This window comes from Eurosta solidaginis, chromosome X (assembly GCF_040869045.1).
Source record: "Eurosta solidaginis isolate ZX-2024a chromosome X, ASM4086904v1, whole genome shotgun sequence".
NCBI lineage: Eukaryota > Metazoa > Arthropoda > Insecta > Diptera > Tephritidae > Eurosta > Eurosta solidaginis.
This window is the reverse complement of record NC_090324.1, coordinates 139,989,003-140,013,476: the sequence shown is the minus strand read 5'-3', so window position 1 is coordinate 140,013,476 and position 24,474 is coordinate 139,989,003. Positions and strand designations below refer to the sequence as shown.

At 41.6% G+C, this 24,474-nt stretch overlaps 1 protein-coding gene and 2 pseudogenes across 10 annotated transcripts in view; all 3 read left to right on the top strand.

The window, feature by feature from the left end:
- LOC137235484 (calcium-dependent secretion activator-like) overlaps nucleotides 1-24,474 on the top strand; it is a 2,443,847-nt gene that overhangs the window by 1,250,798 nt on the left and 1,168,575 nt on the right. The gene's annotated exons all lie outside the window — the stretch shown is intronic.
- LOC137234694 (beta-1,3-galactosyltransferase brn-like) lies at nucleotides 19,441-20,421 on the top strand (annotated as a pseudogene).
- LOC137234156 (phosphoglucomutase-like) lies at nucleotides 21,008-22,662 on the top strand (annotated as a pseudogene).

The window sequence follows — 24,474 nt, the reverse complement described above, 5'->3', positions numbered from 1 at the left end:
CCGGGGGTACGACCGCGAGGGCAACTACGGGTCGAACCCCTTCTCAAGAAGAGTCCCACAAGGGATCGTTCCACAGGAACAAGAGAAGGGCTGCAAAAGTCCTGTCAAGGTATGAGGGCGTTCCACTGGAAACGCTGTCAGAGAACGCCAGGAATTCGGTGGAAAGGGCGCGAGCTCTACTGCCGAATTTTCGGGTTCTCTGCCAACAAGCGCAACCCCATATAAGCGTCAAAGGTCCGATGAGGACATCAAACCACCGCCGAAAAGCACCAGAATCACCCCGCGGTAGCCAAACCCAGCTTTGCCGAGGTAGCCAAGGGCCGGATCCTTATAGGCATCCTGGACCGAGGGAATGACCGTGGTGCAATCCCTAAAGACCAGTGGCCGTACGTCCGGAATGAAATCGGTAACGCCGTTCTCGACGTGCTGATGGAGTCTCCGGGTAGTCCACCGCGAGGTTCTGATGCAGGATGGTACCAGGGCCAAATCAAGGTACTCGCTTGCGAGGACGCAAGGTCTGTTGCGCTGTACAAGGCAGCAGCCGCAAAACTGGGACAAGTCTATCCCGGGGCGATTATCGAGGTCGTCGACTGGAAGGACATTCCGGCTCGGCCAAGGGCCAGGGCATGGGTTCCAGCGGTTCCAGCAGAACCTGAGAGAATTCTCAGGATGCTGCAACTGATGAACCCGGCTCTCCCAACGCAGGACTGGAGTGTCATCCAAGTCGAGGACGCTGTAGGACCTAGGAGACAGGTCCTGTTAGCCCTGAATAAGGAAGCTCTCGAGCCCCTTAGACAGAGCAAAGGAAGAGTGTTTTACGGCCTCGGCGAGGTCGTAATTCACGTATACCGTGGGGACGCACAGCGCGCATCCCTTTCGAGTGCCTCTTTGGACACGGACATTGAGGCACCCGATGGAGAATGCTCTGCTGGATAGCGACGGAGTGGATCCCAACATCACGGTGATGGAGGCAGGGGAGTCTGAGCAAGCTCATGCTGAGGTTGCTCCAGATAAACCTGCACAAAAGTAAGGCAGCCTCGGCTGCTCTCATCAGTCGCCTTTCTAAAGGCGACGTCGAAGTGGTCCTTATCCAAGAACCTCGGGTGAACTACTCAAGGATTTGCGGATTGAGGGCCATTGGGTTTAAGCTCATCCGAGCAGCAGATGAAGGTAAAGTGAGAACATGCATTTTAGTAAAGTCTGAGCTAAATATCTTTCTCTTACCTAATTATAGCAATGGTGACGTTACAGCGGCCAGCTTGGCAAGCGGAGGCACCCAATTAACGCTAGCCTCCGTTTATATGCCGTACGACGCAGAGGAACCTCCTCCGCAAAAGACAGTAAAGGATCTGGTGGCCGACTCAAGCAAAGGCCAACTGCTAATCGGGACAGACGCAAACGCCCACCACGTGCAGTGGGGTAGTTCCGACATAAACACTAGTAGTGAGTCACCTTTTGAGTACCATTTAACAACTAACCTTGTAGTTTGCAATGTAGGTAATGAACCAACTTTTATTACTAAAAACCGTAGAGATGTTATTGACCGCACTATTTGTAGCGAAAGCATTTATGGGTGGGTTAAAAAATGGCGTGTTCTTGAGGAACATTCCTTTTCAGACCACCGGTATATTGAAGTAATGTTAGAGTTCTTCGTCGATCAGCCCATTGCGAGACGTAACCCACGTAATACAAACTGGGAACTACATAATGAGCTGTTAGCAAGAGAACTACCAGAACTGCCCCCACAAAGCCCCTCATCAACGATGGAGCTAGAGGGTCTGGTAGAAACCTTCACATCGGCATTCTCAAAAGCCTTAGAACAGGCCTGTCCATTGCCAAAACCGCGCGGTAAGCGTAAACCTCACTGGTGGTCCCATGATCTGGACCTACTTCGTAAATCCTGTAGAGAACAGTTTAACAAAGCCAAATTCTTTGATAACGGGTCACAATGGCTAGAATACAAGGACAAACTAAGGACCTACAAAAAAGTCCCGAGACAAGCGAAGAGAACTTCATGGAGAAATTTCTGCACTGGAGTCGAAAGTGTCGTGGACACATCCAGGCTACGGTGCGTGCTTTCTAAGACGCAAACAGCTACTAGCTTTCTGCGGAGACCGAATGGTACATGGACCAGCACAGAAGGGGAAACTCTAGAGCTGCTACTGGACACACATTTCCCGGGAAATATGACCAACGCACCGGAAGTACCTGCAGCAAACCAAGCTGTGCATTTACCCATCACTGAGGAGAGAGTGAGGTGGGCAGTCAAAAGTTTTAAACCTTTTAGGGCTGCTGGACCAGATGGGATTGTACCCGCTCACCTTATCTACTCTTTGGAGTTATCAGCCAACTGGCTGCGGCACATATATACCGCTTGTTTGGCTATGAACTATATTCCGTGTGCATCGAGGAGCGCCACGGTCATATTCATTCCTAAGGCAGGAAAAGCCTCTCACTACGAGCCGAAGGACTATAGACCTATCAGTCTTTCATCCTTCGTACTCAAGACCCTAGAGAGAATAGTCAGCGATTTTCTCACTACAAGCATTGATAGGAATCTCATTTCGGACTATCAACACGCGTACACCAAAGGTTAATCTGCGGAGACTGCGCTACACAGCCTAGTCTCTACTATAGAAGCATCCTTGTTCGAAAAGGATTATTGTCTTGTGGCCTTCCTAGACATTGAAGGAGCATTCAACAATATAAGTCCAGACGCCGTTAACAATGCTTTAACTGATCTGGACGTAAATAGACCCCTAGTGGGACTAATTGGTTAACTGCTCAGGGGAAGGAAAGTGGTTTCCTCACTGGGGAAGGTTGAGATAAAACGATTTGTCGCAAGGGGCACACCCCAGGGTGGTGTCCTTTCCCCTTTACTATGGAACCTAACGGTAAACTCGCTATTAACAGATACTAGTTGGGGGAGCGGGAAGGTCGTGGCATATGCTGATGACCTAGCGATTATCTACAGAGGCAAGTTCCCTCAAACTTTTTGCGACTTGATGCAGCTAGCATTGCGAGATGTTTCATTGTGGGCTTCCCGATGTAGACTCAGCGTCAACTCCGATAAAGTAGAGCTTGTCTTATATACCAAACGATACAAAATACCATCGTTGAACCTACCAGAACTAAATGGGGTACGCCTAAGCCTGGCAGATAAAGCCAAATTTCTAGGTGTAGTGTTAGACAAAAAGCTGAACTGGAAGGACAACGTTATCCAGCGACAAAAGAAAGCGTACAATGCATTATATACGTGTAAAAGAGCCATTGGCAAAAAATGGGGACTCACCCCCAACATATGCAGATGGATTTATACCGCGATTATCAGACCCATACTGCTGTATGGGGTAGTCGTATGGTGGCCAGCCTTGAGCAAGGCGTCAAACCTAAACTTGTTGGGTAAAGTCCACAGATACAGCATGATAAGCATAAGCGGGGCCCTAAGAACAACGCCTAGCGAAGCTCTTCAGGTCATTTTTGACATCTTTCCATTGGATCTGGCTGGTCATCGAGCAGCGGCAACATCAGCCCTGCGTCTAAGGGAGTTGTCGTGCTGGAACAGCAGGACCACAGGACACTCAAGTATACTAAACAAATACAGTTTTCTCCCTCCTAGCACGGATCGCTGTGCGACCACAACAGTTGCGGAAACCAACTTTAAGTTAAACATACCCAGCAGGGATGACTGGACGGAGTCGGATAAGTGCAATGCTATGAGTAACAGCATTTCCATATACGCGGACGGCTCCAAGCTAAACGGGAGAGTTGGGGGTGGAGTAAACTCAAGGGACCTTGACCTCCAGCTCTCATTCAGACTACCCGACCACTGCAGTGTATTCCAGGCAGAAGTTGCAGCCATAATGGAAGCCGCAGCTAGGATAGGGACATACATTGTCGGCAAAGAAATTTTTATCTTCCGCGACAGCCAAGCTGCCATAAAATCTCTGGGCTCCCACTCGTTCAATTCTGAACTAGCACTAAACTGTCGCCGATCTCTTCAAGAGATGGCTCAACAGAACCGTGTACACCTCACATGGGTCCCTGGACATGGGGATATCGAGGGAAACTGCGTTGCAGATGAACTCGCTAGGCAGGGTACAACCAAGCAGGTTCTTCCTGGACAAGAACGCTTAGGTATGCCCCTGTCCACATGCAAGCTAATGCTAAAAGAGCACATCTACCGTCAAGCCGACGAAAGATGGCTTCAAACACCGGGATGTCGAACATCGAAAGAAACCTGGCCTAAATGGGATCCTAAAAGGTCCCGTCACGTGTACAACCTAAGAAGGGATACAATGTCCACACTTGTGGGGGCACTAGCGGGTCATTGCCTCATAGGTAGGCATGCAGAAAGGCTAGGAGCGCCTTATCGTCGTTGCTGTAGGAGTTGTAAAGAAGATGAGGAGGAGGAAACGGTGGTTCACCTCATTTGCAACCGCCGAGCGCTAAGCGGAGCACGGCAGCGCTTTCTGGGAGCTCCATTTCTTGATACTATGAGTCAGGTTGTGGAGCATGACGTCAAGGACCTGGTAGCTTTCATGAGGTCCTCAAAATGGTTCGAAGAGGAAAGGTAACGGTGTTTTTCGTGGTATCACAACGGGCCTAGTACTACTGGCCTAAGTGTGCCCTCGGGCAGCCACCCTAACCTAACCTAACCTAACCTAATACAAAAGTTATTAGCATTCAAGTAAATATATCCATTTAATACTTAAGTACCGTATTGGTACATATGTGTTAGTATTCATATATCAGTTAGCGAATATTAACACATATGTACCAATAGGGTACTTAAGTATTAAATGGATATATTTACTTGAATGCTTATAACTTTTGTATTAGTTCATCGATTTTGTTGAATGAAAGCTTATTTTTTTTGTAATAAAACAGAGCTTAGGGAGAAAAAACAAATCTGCAAATAAATAAAAAGTTTTCGAGATCCTTCCTCGCAAAATACAAATTTTTTATATTTAAAAAAAAAAATGGAAAAAATCCGTAATGATTGTTCGTTATCTTTGAATCTGCTGGGCCAAACAAAAAGTGTTGTATGCACAGTTTTTTTTTATTATTTATTACCTTTTTAAAGCTTTAAACCGTTTTTGAATGGCTCAATTCGTTCTTGAGATATATATGATTAAGTGGACCTTTTTTTTTTTTTTGGAAAAAACAGTTATTCGTAAATATCTCTCAAAAACTTTACCATAGAATTAAAAATAACCTTGATTTTCGAAATAAGGGGGTGATTTTAAATAGGAATTTCATAATGTCGTATCTGGTGCAGAAAAAAAATTGGAATTTGTGATCCAGTGTATTTAATCATTTAGATAAGTTTCTATACAATAACTATATTCGTAATATTGTGTCGAATATTGAACCGAATCCCAAAACTTTTTGGAACTATATAAAGTCAAAAAAAGGTGGCTCCAGTGTACCCTCTGGAGTTTTCCTTGATGATCAGCCTGCGCGATTTCCAAGTGAGGTAGCGAACTTATTTGCTAAGTTTTTTAAGTCAAATTTTTCTCAGGATGATAATAATAATAAAGCGTTATATTTTTCATTGGATGCCGTTAGTATCCTGAACTTCGGTACGCTTACTCTCTCCTGTGAGGATGTTAGTAAAGCTATTATTATACTTAAATCCGCATCCCAAACTGAAGTTGATGGGTTTTAATCTGTCTTGTTAAAAAACTGTCCAGTCTTGTTCTATCCGTTTGATTTTCAATAAATCATTATCGTCTGGGACGTTCATCGATGATTGGAAGCTCACCTAAATTACGCCCGTTTTCAAATGTAGAAATAAGAACGATGTGCGTAACTATAGGCCAATATCCAAGCTGTCCACAATCTCTAAAATGTTTGAAAATGCTGTGAACGCCAAGTTGAGTTTTTGCTGTTAAATCCCTTATATCCCCCCACTAGCACGGGTTTGTTGCTGATAGGTCCACGGTATCAAATCTTGCTGTTTTTAGCGAATACTGTATAGAGTCTTTCTCTGCTGGACTACAGGTTAATTGCATTTACACTGACTTTTCCAAAGCTTTTGATAGAGTTCCTCACACAGTTCTGATAAAAAAATTAAGCTGTCTCGGCTTTCGTTCAACGTTCCTTTTGTGGATACGTTCTTATTTAAGTAATAGACACTGCGTTGTTACCATTGATGGAAAAATGTCTAGTCCGTTTGTTGCGACTTCTGGCTTTCCCCAGGGAAGGCCCACTGTTATTTATATTATATATTAATGACATCAACAGTTGTTTTTCGCAAAGTGCAAGTGCAAAGTGTTTACTTTATGCAGATGACTTAAAAATATTACCAGCTATTAAATCGTCAGAGGATACCATAAAGCTGCAGGATAATGTAAATAAGCTTCACCAATGGTGCCTGAATTCCTGTCTCTCTTTAAATAGGCATAAATGCTTCCAAATTATTTATTCAAAATCAATTAAAATTTTGTCTACAAAATACAGTATGTCTAACTATGAACTTCAATGTGTTGATGACTTTAAAGACCTGGGTGTCATTTTCGACAAAAGGCTTTCTTTCATTAATCACATTAACTACGCAACATCGAAAGCATATTCTATGCACGGATTTGTACAGCGCAATTCCTCAAAATTTTCAGATCCTTATACCTTTAACTGCTCTATACGTTAGATCTCATCTTGAATATGCTGTCTTCGTTTGGAGACCAAGCAACCAAACGGCCATTTGTAGAATTGAGAGAATTCAAAAAATTTTCCTTAAATATGCCCTTCGGCCGTTAAACTTTTTGGAGCCGATTCCTCGAATTTAAATTTAACTTTAACTGAAAACTATCAACTGAAACTTCTAAACAACTGGAACAACAAAAAAAATCCGAACCGGTTACGACCGGTTACAACGCTGAACAAAAAAGCTGAAAATTACAACGACAAAAAAAAATAAAAAAAAGGCCGAATATACATAGGGGGCGCCGCGGGTGTTGTTGCGATGCCCGGTGCTTGTCCCACCCTCAAAAATCATGGCCACCGACGCACCTATATTTTGGTGGCCCATACCTGATTACCTAAGTGCCTTCTAAATAAATCTAGACATCAGCATTCCCATTATTACAAGACTTTTATTTACAGTTCTTTAAAAAAAAACACGAATGATACAATTTTTGTTTGTTTTGTTTAATTAATATAACCCTATAGCTCGTGGAAGCAATTCTTATGTTTCTACATACTAATTTTTTGTAAGAGGGAAAAGTTAAAGAATAATTCTAAGCTTTTAATAAGAAACGGCTTTTTGTCTTCGCAGATATAGAGATAAATATACTATGCTTTCAAACAATTGCAATTGTTATCAAACTTTTACAGTATTCTCGAGAAGGTTCAATACATTTTACCTGCATCTGGACAAAAAAAAATTATTTGTATATACATATTTACTTGTGCCAAATGTCTACTGTGTATGCTACTAACTACTTGGCGGCGACTTACCCGGTGGCTGGTACTTACATAGTCGGCAAGAGTTCGTACCGTGGGCCTCTGCCGGCGTGGTTACTGGTGATGTTGTTTTTGCTGGTGAAGTGGTCGCTATTGGTGGTTATGGCGCACGGCCTTGGCGCGCTGTGTTGACGCTGTTGGTGGTTGTGGCGCGCGGTCTTGGCGCGCTGTGTTGGTACTGTTGGTGGTTATTGCGATCGGTCTAGCCGTGTTGGTGTGGTTGGTGGTGGTTGTGGCGCGCGGTCTAACCGTGATGGTGGTGAATGTTGGTGGTTGTTGCGCTCGATCTAGCCGTGGTGATGTTCTTGTTGTTGGTGGCAAACTCGGTGGTGATGTTCTTGTTGTTGGTGGCAAACTCAGAGTCGAATATAAGCTGTCTTGGCCAAGCTACGATTTAGTGTTTAGCGCTTCTCAGCTTCACCACTATTTTTCCTCAATTATGTTTAATATCCCCCCCCCCCCCCTCCCCCAACGCCTACGACAGTATCTCTTTGTTTTGTGATTAGTTATCTCTTTATGTAATTAGTTCCTCGGAGCCATTTTGGTTACACTATGAATGGAGTTTTCCCATGCAGTTAATATGCTAAACACACAGAATTTTGTGTTAATACACATCTCGAAACACTCATTTAAAAATCAATCATAAAACTATTGGGAACCATAATTGGCAGCGAGCACTGTGAAATCTCCAAAATAAAATTACACCTTAGTTATATAGCATACAACAAATGATTTGCACAATTTATTCCGGATTATTAGCAATTTATTTCTTTGGTGGTGAAGTATGTGGTCTAGGAATCCGCTTTATAGTGGCAGCGTGTTGCTCGCAACCACTCGCAACCACAACGCTTCAATTGTTGACGCTCATGAAAATCCTTAATAATAGCTTCTCCGCCCCATGTGCCTTCATGCGATTCAGGTGTATCAATTAAAGGCAGTGGTATATCTTGCGCAAGTTCCACTTCACCAGAAACTCGTGGCATTCAAATGGTTCAGTCTTGGGTGCATAATGTACAGCTGTGGGTGTTGTATGCTCCCATTCACGTCAAAATTCCTTTTATGCTTCTAGTATTGGTACCAGGTCCTCTATTATTGAATCGGTTTACTTTCACCAGCCACGTAGCATTTGGGGAGCCTGATTATAACGATCGAAATAAATTTTCTACGAAAAAGTTAGTTTCCTTCCAATCAATTGGCGATGATCAATATTGGCACAAATCACGTTTTGATAATTCGCTTCTTTTTTTTTTAAATTTTTTTTTCTTTCAACCATCACCGAAGCTTTCCATTCGCTTTACGATCATTCAAAATGGCCCACCAAGCCGTTAAAAAGAGAAAAGGAAAAAAATTCCACTCCTTATTGCGACTGCGCCATGGAAGGGCGCCGTTTTTATTTAACTGTGACTGCCATTACTGTATGGTTCAACCATATGGTTGGCCCATCTCTACCGCAACACATAGTTTTTTTCAGGTTGTCAAAATTTTCGCGTAGAGGTTAGGTGAAAGGAATGTAGAGAAAGCGTACAATTTTGCAACTCTTGTGTGTTGTGGGAAATTTGTGCGCTTAATTAGAAACAATTGACCATCACGCGTTAAATAATTACCAATGTGTTGTTTGCATTTTGTGCTTGCCATCTCCTTTTGACAATCTATATGTCCGTACAATGCAAAGAATAAAATCAGCTGATGAGATGAGAATCCGTCAATGTCATTGGAATTCTTGGCGATGCCACCCGCACGAAATTGAAACCAATTTATTTTAACCACCCCAGGCAGACATGAGTGAGGGTGAATCCTAACCTTTTCCCTATTAACTAGCCAACTAGTACGTTCAAAGGGTGAAGCTACCAAGTGCACCATAAAAAACCCGCTTCGCTTTGAGAACCGCAAAGCTAGCCGGGCAACAAAAGGTCCATCAAAAAATTCAAGTCAAATAGTAAATTAATTTTGTTTCTTAGCTAAAAGGCTTTGCGGCAATTAGACATTTGTTATGGAGAACTCGTCAAAACTCCGTATGGTATTTTCTAGAGGCTATCGCCCCCACAGAAAGGCTAAAAAGAAATTATGTGTGTAGACATTTTGATTAATGAGAACTCGTCAAAACTCCGTAAGGTATTTCTAGTCGTTATCGCTCCCACAGAAAAGGCTAAAAAAATGTGTGTAGACATTTTGATAAAGGAGAACTCGTCCAAACTACGTAAGGCTAGCCCAACCCAATTTTGGGCTGCCAGGGTGATCACGGTTCTCGGTGAGAACGCGTGTGAGCACCCTATGAAGTTTTTGCTCGGGAGAATACTGGGCGAGATGTCCCCGACCGCCAAAACGCCCAGATAGGGGGAAAAAAAATCAGATTTTTAGGTTTAAAATAAAATAAATTTATAAATTTAGCAAAATTGAGTAAATTGCTGCTTGAGTATTAGTGCTAAAAAAAACTTCTATCTAAAGGAAAAGCGTAGGGAAGTTAGAGAAAAACAGTTCAAAATAAAACAAATAAAAAAAACAGTACAGGTTTCGCAAAACTACTTGTGTATTTAGGTGTTAATGGGAATGCTGACATCCCATCATTAGAAAGCACTAGTATATAGGCACAGAAGAAAGAAAATAAATATAAAAATTCGTTTATACAAAAATCCACTCACACTCGTCCCTAGCGCTCCCAACCGCAATGCAAAAGGGTCTTAGGGACCCACCTCTCAGACTGGTTGGGGCCACTAGGGTCAGTTCCAGACACACACAGTGTGGTCCCAGCACACCCAGCCGCAACGCAGGGGCGGTCTCCAGGAGCTCACCCCTGGGACTGATTGGGGGTGTTGGGGCCTACTGTCCATTCAAACTGGACACCCCTCCTGCCTCCGCCGCAATGGATGGAGCGGTTTCAGAAGCCGCTCCCCAGACTGGTGGGACAAGAAAGGGTGTCGCTTTGAATCCCAGCTCAACCCGTCACAATTCAGGTGGTATTCTAGGGTACCACCTGAGACATGGGATGAGCTGGGACCCTTATAACACACACACTCATACACTCATACCAGACAACACAAGACAATACAAATATTCGGCAAAAACAAAATTGAAATTATAAAATTTTAACGAGAGAAAAAACAAAAAAAATCAAACACAATTAGCGGACATAAATAGTACCAAAGCCGACTAACGGACAACATCCGGGAAAACTAAAACCCCAAATCTACAAAAAAAAATAAGTGCGTGCAGCACTATCTCATCGGGTGAAATGCAAAATCCGGAGGACTTGAAGAGCAGTCACATGGCTCCTTCAGCTACTGCCTTCGATGACCACTCCGGACAACCTGATCCGTCCAACCATCCACCCCAACGCAGGTGGCTGCTCCTTCGGCTGCTCACATCGGACTGGTAGGTTGGTCAACTTCACAAATTGACCCGAACTGACCACTGAGACCAGCGCCCTCAGCAACTGTCAGCGATGATCACTCCGGACAACTTGATCCATCCAACCATCCCACCGCAACGCAGGTGGCTGCTCCTACGGCTGCACACCTCGGACTGATGGGATGGTCAACTTCACAAGTTGACCAGGAATGACCCGCGCGACAGCGCCTTGGACACCAAACCGTTGGGCGCCATCTGTTATGGCGCCCCTCAGCAACTGTCATCGCGACAGTGCCTCGGACACCAAAATATTGGGCGCCACCTGTTATGGTTTTGCATCTACAATGGAGCAGCAAGATGGCAGTCGGCATGATATTGTGGTGCACTGTGGCTAGTCATGTCGGCTGGGCTGGGTTCTTGCCAACCTTGCTGTCCTGCGCCATAAACAGAAAAATTCCTATCATGCCTATTCAAAACAAACTGTCAAAAAGCGCAGAACTCATTCAATACGCTATAATTCAAACTAAAACAACATCCGGCCGAACCGGATGTCACGGACATACCGTTGAATTCAATTCAAAATCCAAAAAAAAACTTAACACAAAAACAAGAAACAAAATTAACCGAACCGGAAATGACCGGTTACTAAACGCTGAAACAAAAGAAAGCTAAAAATGGCTGAAAATTAAAACGAAAATATAAAGGCCGAATATATTTGGGGGCGCCGCGGGTGTTGTTGCGACGCCCGGTGCTATCCCCACCCTCAAAAATCATGGCCACCGACGCACCAAATTTTCGGTGGCCCCTTACCTGATTACCTAAGTGCCTTCTAAATAAATCTAGACATCAGCATTCCCATTATTACAAGACTTTTATTTACAGTTCATTTAAAAAAAAACCCAAATGATATACTTTTTGTTTGTTTTGTTTAATTAATATAACCCTATAGCTCGTGGAAGCAATTCCTATGTTTCTACATACTAATTTTTTGTAAGAGGGAAAAGTTAAAGAAGAATTCTAAGCTTTTAATAAGAAACAGCTTTTTGTTTTTGCAGATTTAGCGATAAATATACTATGCTTTCAAACAATTGCAATTGTTATCAAACTTTTACAGTATTCTTGAGAATGTTCAATACATTTTACCTGCATCTGGACAAAAAAAAATTATTTGTATGTTTTCAATGTGTTTAATTATTTCATTTAATCCCTTCACACGCACTGTGTATGTCACCTAAGAAAGTTATACAATAAAAAACTATATTAAAAGCTTGTATGCAGTTTAGAATGGGCCTCCTACCATCAGAAAGGTTCAGACTGAACTTTTCCAATTTAATAATCTAAAATGTGTAGCATGTTTACTTGCGAAGTTGAAAATCAAAAAAAAAACTCTTATATATCTATATATGTATAAATGTACTAATTTTCGATAAGGGCAATTGAAAATGGTTGGACACTTTTAATTAATATGTGTATATAACATACAGCTGGCATGTATAGTCTCTTAAAGCTAAATATACATATATAGTCAATGCATTTATCATGATTATGCATTTGACATCAAATCCTTAATTTTATTCATTTGATTTTAAATTTAATAATCCGACATTGTTCGGCCTGAGTGCGTCGTAAACCGGCAGTGGGTAGGCGCACAAGGGTCGATCTTGGAGTGGATGGTGCGCTCAAAAGAAATAAATAAGAACACAAAGAGGAATTTCCTCGTTATAATATAATATTTAATTTAGAGTGAAGGAAAATATACACTGTGGTTACAATATTACCTTGGTGTTTTAAGTGACGATGGTGATCCTTGCGATGTGTGCTGGTTGGCGGTCAATCGAGAAAGAGACCGGTTATCCCGTTGAGGACAACCGCTAAGCCGCGAAAAAGTCCTCTGGTATTAAGGAGGGGAAAAAAAGCCACACACACAACAACCCCCACATATACGTGCATGGGTGCTGACAACCCGCACACACACGTGCATGCGTATGAAACGCATGCATGTGCATGCATGCACACAAATGCGGCGTGAGTGTGGGTGGCTGGAAATATTATTAAAACGTTAGGGAGGGGCGCCGTCAATCAGATAAAAGTTAGGCATTGGGCCTAAACATGCCGCCCCCCTTGCGGTACGCAACATCACAGTCCGCCAAGGATCACCGACCGTGAAGAAGAGAAAAAAAAATAAAAAACTTATAATTAATTATATCTAACTTAACATAATGCCGGACAGTCCGCCGGCTTGGCGGCACGCAAAATGGTTTGCGCAGTGTGGGAGCTTGGTTGCTGCTGCCTCGGTCATTCACCAATTTTCCCGTTATGGTGTAAGGCGTGAGCCAGGTTTGCCTAGAGCTAGGGATTGCGAAAAGAAGTAAGAAGATATACGTGTTCATATTTCTTGCCGTTTATTACAAATTCATTGGAAATTCTATGCTTGTGAATTTTGCATGAAGAAAATTCAATAAAAAATAACTTATTGTAATGATACAAGCTTTTAAAACGCACACCTCCATTGTGAATTCATACAAGTGGCGAATTTCGATAAAACCTTCACAATAGTGAACAGCGAGTGAGTATTAATATGTTTTCTGTATACAAATTTAAAAGCTGATTTGAAAACAAATGTGCAATTCATGGCACTTCAATTTAATAACGGCGAACACAAGAAAAAGAAACCTTTCTTCCATTCTCTGGCCCTTCGCGACAGCCGTTCTCTCTGTCAGCTATGATTTGACACGTAGGCATGGCAATGGAGGGATAGAAAGATTTTTCACTTGTACGAACTCACAATGCACACCTCTTGCGACTGTGTACAACAGAAATTCAATAAAATAAAAAGGATAAAAAGTGTAAAAATTCATGTATTTCGGTCGTTACCGAACATTTTGCTGTTAGGCCTTCGCTGTGCCCGAGAATACCCAACCGAAGATGGTACACTCAGCTAACAAAGCGGCCAAACGTGGTGGGCAGAATCCCGGGGAGTATTATCTCGCATATACATCTGTGCCTAGGACGAGGCGGATCGGGGCGGATGAGTAGAACTGCGGATCCGCCAGACGAAGATGTGCGTACGGGGCTGCGATGGCACTGTCGATGCTGGTTGTGGGTGTCGTGCGCCGAAAATTGGCTACGATCGCAGCATGGGTCGCAATCTTTCTGTTCTGTCCGTGTCTTCCTCGGATACGCAGCAGGCATCCTGCTTGCCCGCCAATGTTGCTGTTAGGAAGTTGGAGCTCCTGGGCGAGCTCATCCGCAATCACTGTGGTGGGGGAGCATCCGTCGATTAAGGCGCGAACGAGGTGTAGCCGCCCCCCTGCTTCTATTTTCACGACCGCGGTGGGGGTGATCGCTACCGTCGGTATCATGGTGGCGGTGGCAGCTGAATGCGGGCCTAGGAGCCCTGCCCGGAAGGCGGACACGGTAGTGAGCTGCAGCGAGTTGGATCCATGACTGCGATCTCGTGGTTGATGATGGGTGTGATATCTTTGTTGCAGGCGAAGAGGCCTTGTCTCCGCTCTGCGATCGCGCGGTGGTTGTCTTCGTTGAGGGTCCTTAGTTTGCCGGCGAAGAGACCGAGTCTCCGCACGGCCGTCACGAACATGGCGCTGGACTGTAGATGTGTTTTGCTGGAGCCGCTTCCTTTCATGCTGCAAAAGCGGTCTAAACGATTTGGTTGCTGGTGTTGTGTTCGGGCGAAGAGACCGAGTCTCCGCTCCGGTTCGGTGGATTCGAGCTGGACGAAGAGGCCCAGTCTCCGTTCCAGCATCTGACGCATATAACGATATGGAGTCGTCAATCCGCTCACGGGGTGATTCCAGCTCCTCCTCAACTTGTACACTCCATGGCTTGGAGCGGGCTTCGTGGAGTAGCTGTTCCTCTTCATCAATCGAGGAGATGTGAAGCATCGTGTGATGTTTTTCGCCGCATTTTTTACATCGGCCTTGGCTTGGGCACGCGTTCGAGCGGTGGTCTAGAGCCAAACAATTTCACAGCAGCTCCGCAGATCGCTAAGTAAAGACGTTCCTCGGGTTTTTTGGCCCGAAAGATGGGGCACAGGCGTATGGGATGTTGCTTAAAACAAGCGCGGCATTCCAACGTATAACGCATGACGTTCTTGGCAGCGCTTCGTTGCATAGCGGCAAAGCGACCCATTTTTCTGAAAGAAATGCAAATTGTTTGACTGGGTCGAGTCATTCTCGAAAATGCGGGGGCGAGTGGTCCCTAGTTGTATTATTGGGGATTTGGGAAATTTTATTAGCGCGCGCATAAGGGGAAACATCTGTCGCTGCATAAAAAAAAATATTCATATGTGCGTGCATTATATGCATGGCCTCTTTCCCCGCACTTTATGTGCCTGGGTCTTTAGTGCCTTATTTTGTTTATTTTGTGTCACCCGGTAGCGTTTTAGTTGGCCACGGGCACACTAGTGCTGCAGAAAATGAGCATTTACGATTTCTCGGTTCGCACATTCTGGTGCCGGACCGGGTAGAAAGTGTATAGCGTGGGTTCTTTTGATTCGCTGTTATTTGTGTTGTTGGTGCTAAAACCCAACAACTTCCCTGCCCGCCACAAAAAAAAATGTTTGGACAGCAAAATTGTATGCGATGTAAAGAAAAAATAAATCTGGAGACATTGGACATTGGTGCTTTATCGGTAACCGTATCGTAGCCAACCAATTGGGGTTTGGTTTACCGTCGTAACGATAAACAGCTGATTACGCTAGGGATCCGGATACAGCGACACGACATACGGCACCAACGACTCCGGCTTAAAAAATGTTCGTTTTGGATGAGGAGAATCATTTGTAGAATGTATAATTTTTCTCTTTTTGTATTACCTTTCGGTTATTTATTCAACCTTTCCCCAAGTACGCTTGTAGTCCTGTTTAATTGATAGCCTTTAGCAAATGGCACGGTTCCCGAAGGGTATTTGGCTCCGGTACCGATTTTTCGGAAACGGGTTCTTCGGTACCCGTTTGCATCATTTTATGCATCCCTAATATAATGTACATTTAAAAACTCGGCATATATATGTACATACGTTGGTATAAGTATATGGGCAGTCAGTGCACGGACTTTACCGCATTGGTAGTTTGACCAACCTTTTTGACCCATGTTTATACCTTTCATGAAAATGAAATGGTATATTAATTTCGTCACGAAACCGAAAATTGTAAGTCCTAAAAGGAAAACAGATAGACCCACCATTAAGTATACCGAAATAATCAGGTTGAAGAGCTGAGTTGATTTAGCCATGTCCGTCTGTCCGTCTGTCCGTCTGTCTGTTTGTATGCAAACTAGTCCCTCAATTTTTGAGATATCTTGATAAAATTTGGTGAGCAGGTGTATTTGGGTGTCCGATTAGACATTTGTCGGAACCGACCGGATCGGACCACTATAGCATATATCCTCCATACAACCGATTTTTCAGAAAAAGAGGATTTTTGTAATATCTTACCCAATTTAACAGATTGAAGCTTCAAACTTCACCATATACTTTCGTATATTGCACATATTGTTGCCTGAAAAAATTGATGAAATCGGTCGTATATATAGTATATATCCCCCACAACCGATTGTTCAGATAAGGAACTTTTCGTAATTACTGCCCTATTTTAAGAGCTAGAGGCTTCAAATTTCAGCGAATGCTTACGTATATAGCATATATTGTTGTCTGAAAAAATCATAAAGATCGGTGGTATATATAGTATATATATGGTGGTATATATAGCATATATATATAGTATATATATATATATATATATTTTCGCAAATTTTAGCCCCATTTTAACAGCTAGAAGCTTCAAATTTCACCGAATATTTACTTATATAGCATATATTGTTGTCTGAAAAAATCATAGAGATCGGTTGTATATATAGTATATATCTCATACAACCGATTGTTCAGATAAGAAACTTTTCGCAATTTCTACCCCATTTTAACAGCTATAAGCTTCAAATTTCACCGATTGCTTACGTATATAGCATATATTGTTGTCTGAAAAAATCATAGATCGGTTGTATATATAGTATATATCTCATACAACCGATTGTTCAGATAAGAAACTTTTCGCAATTTCTACCCCATTTTAACAGCTATAAGCTTTAAATTTCACTGATTGCTTACGTATATAGCATATATTGTTGTCTGAAAAAATCATAGAGATCGGTTGTATATATAGTATATATCTCATACAACCGATTGTTCAGATAAGAAACTTTTCGCAATTTCTACCCCATTTTAACAGCTATAAGCTTCAAATTTCACCGATTGCTTACGTATATAGCATATATTGTTGTCTGAAAAAATCATAGAGATCGGTTGTATATATAGTATATATCTCATACAACCGATTGTTCAGATAAGAAACTTTTCGCAATTTCTACCCCATTTTAACAGCTATAAGCTTTAAATTTCACTGATTGCTTACGTATATAGCATATATTGTTGTCTGAAAAAATCATAGAGATCGGTTGTATATATAGTATATATCTCATACAACCGATTTTTCAGATAAGAAACTTTTCGCAATTTCTACCCCATTTTAACAGCTATAAGATTCAAATTTCACCGATTGCTTACGTATATAGCATATATTGTTGTCTGAAAAAATCATAGAGATCGGTTGTATATATAGTATATATCTCATACAACCGATTGTTCAGATAAGAAACTTTTCGCAATTTCTACCCCATTTTAACAGCTATAAGCTTCAAATTTCACCGATTGCTTACGTATATAGTATGTATTGTTGTGTCAAAAAATCATAGAGATCGGTGATATATATAATATATATATGATGGTATATATAGTATATATATATATAGTATATATATTTTTTTTTGCGATTTTTGCCTCATTTTAACAGCTATAAGCTTCAAATTTCACTGATTGCTTACGTATATAGCATATATTGTTGTCTGAAAAAATCATAGAGATCGGTTGTATACATAGTATATATCTCATACAACCGATTGTTCAGATAAGAAACTTTGCGCAATTTCTGCCCCGTTTTAACAGCTAGAAGCTTCAAATTTCACAAAATGCTTACGTGTATAGCATATATTTATGTCTGAAAAAATCATAGAGATCGGTCGTATATATATTATATACTTCATATAAACTGTCATTTTCACCCCTTTTTTACGGCTAGAATCTTCAAAATTCATCAAATAGTTACGTTTTCGTCATATATTTTTGAAATACGTGATTCGTAGTCATAGTTTTTACACGCAGACCACAAAAAACCTGAAACTTTGCATCCTCACACAAAGTACCTACCCGTTTTTTATTTTATATTTATCTTAAAAATCGTTAAGGTATGTAGATCTGTTCACTATATATTTCTTATCTTATACATCCGATTATTCGGAGATTACGAACGGAATAAGATTATTGTTCAGCCCCATTCATGAAAGGTATGAAGTCTTCGGCACAGCCGAAGACAGTCCCGTTCTTACTTGTTCATTTTCTACTACTTCTGCTCCCAAAACTTAGAATCTACCAATATTTCAGTATTTTCGCACTGAAAACGTATACTGCGATAATTTTAAAGTATTGAATTGCAGAGCCCACCCAACTAACATTAGGAGGCGATACTGACCAAATCAGTAAATTTTGAAAAATTTGTGAAGAACTTACAACAGGAAATAGATTTTTGAGTAGAGAAATATAATGACTGAGTACGCGAATATTTTCTGCGCTAATTTTCTCAGTTTTTTTTTTTTGCATAATTTGAACGACAATAAGAAGTTTTACGTAAACGATAACATGCTGAACTTGGTTATTCGGCGGCAGTAATTTTGGTACCTTGGAAAATTGTTGTGATAGGTAGACGTTTTCGGATGTGATTTATTTTGTGATTTATTTGTTTTACGATAAATTGGGAATTTTTTGGTACCAATATAAACCGCAGTTATCGTTTTCACGAAACTTCTACTACCATTTTCCGTCTCCCAACATTTTGCCTTTAAAAAGGTCCGTGCACTGGTAAATATTTACCAGCAGCAAAGACAAACACATTGTGCACATTCATACACACCCGTGTATGGAATGTAAAATTCCTATGAATTGAAACAACGGGAAATGTATACAGTGATTTTCCGTTCGTTCATTTCATTTTTTACTACGGCGTGGCGTACGCCTGTGCACAAAATATTTCCTTAGTTTATGAGGCACACTGAAAAACAAAAGCACAGCAAATTACACTAGTGGTATCAGAACCGGCAAACAAATTTTGCTTTCCTACTGCCTAGCTGTTTACAAAACTGGATAGTGTTGGACTTTCAATAATTTTATTAGGCACACCGAACCTAAGAACTTCACAGCTCCAATTTAGAACTGACCTTGGCCGCAAACTACAACATGTATCCTGCACCGGTGCGTCATCCCTCGGCGGGGGGCCACCACCACAGGGGCCATTGAAATTTACTAGCGTTGATCCACTTGAACGCATCAAGGAGGAATTCAATTTTAAAAGCTGGCCAATGAAAACCGAGATGCAGCGCCATTATGTCATGTATGAATGTAGGTATGTATGTATATTTGTAGATTGGTTAAACATTAATATATAACTATCCATATATATTATTTTTATATGGGTTCCCTCGTCCATCTCTATTACCCTGTAAAATGGGATGTCATTCCGCAAGTTATTTGAAAAATATTATTATTATTGGATTAGCATTGTATGCCGTGGATTATATTGGAATTTGGCACGAGATAGATTAGGTTTGATATTCCTATTATCCCGCAGGCACGCCAGTGGATTATAACTATTCATTTATAAATGCTGCAGACAAATGCGGTTCGGCGGCGCCCAAATTAACAATAATAGTAAAATCTGCTTTGGCAAATCTTGGTCATCGCAATGTCAGCCGCCGTACTTGGGGGTACGAACCTCGGTTCTCTGATGTTCAAATCAGACGGATATTTTTGTTTGGGTATAGCAATGATTTGTCAATACAACTTATCGTGGCTAACGAATCTTCCGATGAAAAGGACATAGTGCAGATAGACTTCTTGGACGTTTACTTTAACATTACTATTAAAACCATTATGGGTATGCAGTTTGCCTTCAACTACTGCGCCAATAGTGAGTTTTTTTTTTTTTTTTCTTTTTGTCGACGATGATTACTATGTATCGGCGAAAAATTTGCTAAAATTTCTAGTTAGTCCAAATTTGTATCCCAGATCCAACTCTAATACTTATGTTGCAGAAGGCCTAAAAGATGATCTATACGATGGGTTGGTATTGCAGACAGCTCCTCATAGACACAAATTTAGTAAATGGTATGTACCACTCAGTGAATGCCCATTTGATTTATGGCCACCATATGGCATAGCTGGGGCATTCCTTTTAAGTCGGAATGCGTTGGTTGATGAAGCTTTACAAAACTGCGTTGCATTTAAAACAGTTTAGATTTGATGACGTTTTCTTGGGGATAGCTGCCCTGAAATCTGATATGAAATTAAACCACCGACTTTTACTTTTACAGGCCCAAATATAAGGGGCCCCAAAGTTTTCAATTTGTTATTGCTTCGCACGGATTTCAAAATGACATGGAATTAGAAAAGATTTGTAATGAGTGCCGCTCAACTGGTTTCGCATAACGTAAATACTTGGAGTCGACATAAAATTCCGTATTCCACGAAATGTTCATTCTGTGTGTATTTTACAAAATTTGATAACGAAACCGTCAGATTTTGAAAAATTTTGAATAAAAAACCTAATTCCTTTATTACATTTGTTAACTCATTGAACACACGCCGAAATTATATGAAGGTATTAATAATAGATCTGCTTGCTGTTTGTTTCGCCAAGTACGGGTCCCTTTTTCGTTCTTATTTGAAATTCAAATCCATAAATAGAGTTTTGGTCAAAAACACCGTCGATTGCACACGTTTGCGCTTTGTTCTTCAATTCGAAATACGAGTCCCTAATACACTACTTGATTCACGATGGTTAGGGAGAACAAAGCTGCTTGGAAAGCTTAATATTTCCTGAAAGTTGTTGAACCTTTTGATGAATATCCGAAACGTTTTATTGTCGGCGCTGACACAGTTGGATCTAAAACAGATGCAAAACATCCGTACCAGTTTGCGTGGCATGGGCGTTGTACTCATGGGTAATTGTCAGAATTTGAGTATAGCGAACGTTAGTAGATCTTTATCATATGGAATTGTAAATACTTCGAAAATGCAAAATATTACTGTAGTCACGACAAAGCCATATGAGGGCCAGAAACCCGGCACCAGTGGATTACGCAAAAAGGTAAAAGTATTCACGCAGCAAAATTACACTGAAAACTTTGTGCAATGTATTTTCGATGCGAATGGTGCAGCATTAAATGGAGCTCTACTTGTTGTTGTGGGTGATGGGCGCTACTATTGTAAGCAGCAGAGCTTATTATACGTATGTGTGCTGCAAATGGAGTTGCAAAATTACTGGTTGGGCAAAATGGTATACTGTCTACTCCGGCAGTTTCAAGTTTGATACGTCAGTATAAGGCCCTCGGTGGAATTGTGCTCACCGCATCTCATAACCCTGGTGGTCCCGAAAATGATTTCGGTATCAAATTCAATTGCGAACATGGTGGACCCGCCCCAGATGCAGTAACCAATAACATCTACCAACTATCCACTCCAATTAAAGAGTACAAAATTGTCAATGGTTTAGAGATTGAAATTAATAAAATAGGTACAAACAAATATGAAGTGAATGGCAAGCCGTTCGTTGTTGATGTTATCGATTCAGTGGCAAATTATGTGTCACATATGAAAGAGATTTTCGATTTTGAAAAACTGCGTGATTTTGTTAGTGGCAGAACTACTGGAAAACCGCTTAAAATGCGTATCGACTCATTAAACGGCGTAACAGGTTCATATGTACGTGAAATCTTTTTGAATTGTTTGGGTGCCGCAGAGAGTTGTGTAGTACATACAACACCACTACCTGATTTTGGAGGTCTACATCCTGATCCGAATTTAACCTACGCCAAGGATTTAGTACAAGCTGTAGCACAGGGTGATTACGGTATTGGCTCTGCATTCGATGGCGATGGAGACCGCAACATGATAATTGGTCACCGTGCATTCTTTGTTACACCAAGCGACTCATTGGCAGTAATTGAAACTAATTTAGAATGTATACCATACCATGCTTCAGCGGTTGATTTGGTTGGTAAACAGTTGGGTAAAGAGGAGTTTGAAGTGCCTACCGGTTGGAAATACTTTGGTAATCTTATGGATGCAGGACGTTTATGTTTCTGTGGGGAAGTGAGTTTCGGTACCGGTGTTCAAATCATATACGCGAAAAGGATGGCATTTGGGCTGTTTTGGCTTGGCTATCTGTTATGCAGCACACCGGCAAAGGAATCGAAGATATCCTCAAAGTTCATTGGGCCACCTATGGGCGCAACTATTTTACACGGTATGATTATGAGGAATGTGAATTGGAACCGTGTAATGAAATGATTGCAACTATGGAGAAGAATATAACAAATCCAGAATTTGTAGGCAAGAGCTTTATAAGCGATGGCAAAACTTATAAAGTTAAGGTTGCAGACAATTTTAGTTATACTGATCCACTAGACAGATCTGTTGCTACGAAGCAGGGTTTACGTATTGTTTTTGAGGATGGCAGTCGCATTATATTCCGGTTGAGTGGCACAGGCAGTTCTGGGGCTACTGTACGTTTATACATTGACTCTTATGAGAAGGATAATGTACTTGGTTTGGCTAGCGAAATGCTTAAACCATTGATTGATATTGCTTTAGAAATTTCTCAGCTGCCGAAATTTACTGGACGCAATGCCCCTACTGTTATCACATAGGGATTTTATGCGAGTTTGTTTTGCACGTTATACAGTTTTTGAAACTTTATTTATACTCAAACCAAAAACCACTACGAACACTTTGACCAAATTATGTATGTATATCTGATGCCCTTTTTATTTTAATTGCATTTGTTAAAACAAAGTTTTATTAATATAAAATTTAATGTTTGTGTTTTATATAAGCATGAATATGTTGTTTTACAAATATAATACCAATTTCACGCGGAGCGCTAAAGAAATAATTATCAAAGTTTTCTACATTAAAGCCCTATCGAACTCAATCTTTGATACAAAATACAAATTCTCAACTGTCTCCTTATTGCTTTATTGAATGCCTAATCGAGTGAAACATCGGTTTTGCTTGGTGCTTTCGCCTTCAATGTAGCCAATTACAAGAAAAAAAGATTATACGAACAATAGAACAGCACGAACAAAAAAAACTCAGAATTTCATTTTTTCTGCAGTTGCTGGAAAAGAAGATACCTCCTTTTCGAAAGGAGGCACGTATTGGTTAGGTGCAACCTCTATGGGTAGTTGCGCATGGATTTTTATTTGATTGTTTTATAGTTAAGAAGGAAACGGTTGGTTTCCATTTTAACTATTTTTTAATAGTTATTTCAATACATACATTGATACATTTTTGTTGGCCTCGTGCCTTTGGCCGAGTGTGTAGGTGCTCTGTCATCCTCGCTCGGGGTGAGCGGGTGAAGTTGGGTTGATTTGCTGTCCTCGCTCTGGGAGAGCGGGTGAATTGTGGGTTGGTTTTGAAAATTAAAAATAAGTGTTTTGTGGCAGATGGGGATCTGCATTAGGGTGGTTGATTGGCCTCGGTGGGCGAGCGCTGGGTTTTGAAATTTTAAAAATTTAAAAGATTATGGGCCGAGTGCCTTGGTTTTCTGTGGCTGACCGAGGGTCTGCGTAAAAGCTTTCCTGGTATACTCGTTATGGAATAACGAGTGAGTGGGGAGATTGCTGGTGTCCTCGCTCGGGGTGAGCGAGTGAATTTGTGGGATATTTTTTGAAAGGCGGGATATGGAGGAACGGGGGGATTGTTAAGAGAGGCTCTTGGTCCTCTCACAATCTATCTCCGTGGGAAGAAGGATCAGTTTGACCAAAGGTCGTCTGACTTGACCCTTCTCGGTTATGAGGTCGACTACACGTACTCGGTTATCTTCGCCGGGGTGTACGTTGATGACTCTACCTAACCTCCATTCGTTGGGAGATAAGTTGTCCTCTTTGATGACAACTAGATCATCCACTTTAAGATTTTGCTTTGACTGTTTCCACTTCACTCGTTTTTGAAGTTCGGAAAGGTATTCGGTTTTCCAACGACGGCAGAAGGTTTGATGGAGGGCCTTGAGCTTCTGCCATCTGTTTATTATGGAGGCCGGGCTTTCGTTCACATCCGGTTCTGGCGGCGCCAGAAGATGGCTGCCCGTTAGGAAATGTCCTGGGGTTAGTGGTTCCAGGTCCGTTGGGTCATTCGACCCTGGACTGAGAGGGCGCGAGTTGAGGCACGCCTCAATCCTGCACAAAAGGGTTTGGAACTCCTCTATGGTGTACTTCTGGGGAGACGCGATCCTTTTGAAGTGGCTTTTGAAGCTCTTCACTCCCGCCTCCCACAAGCCGCCCATATGTGGAGCGCCAGCGGGAATAAAATGCCAAGTTAATGCTTGATGGCTATACCTGGAGACTGTTTTGTCTCGGCTTTCTGCCAGTAAGGCTTTGAATTCCGATCGTAGAGATCTGGAAGCTCCGACAAAGTTTGTACCATTGTCGGAGTAGATGTTCTTCTGACATCCTCTTCTCGCGATAAAACGCGAGAAGG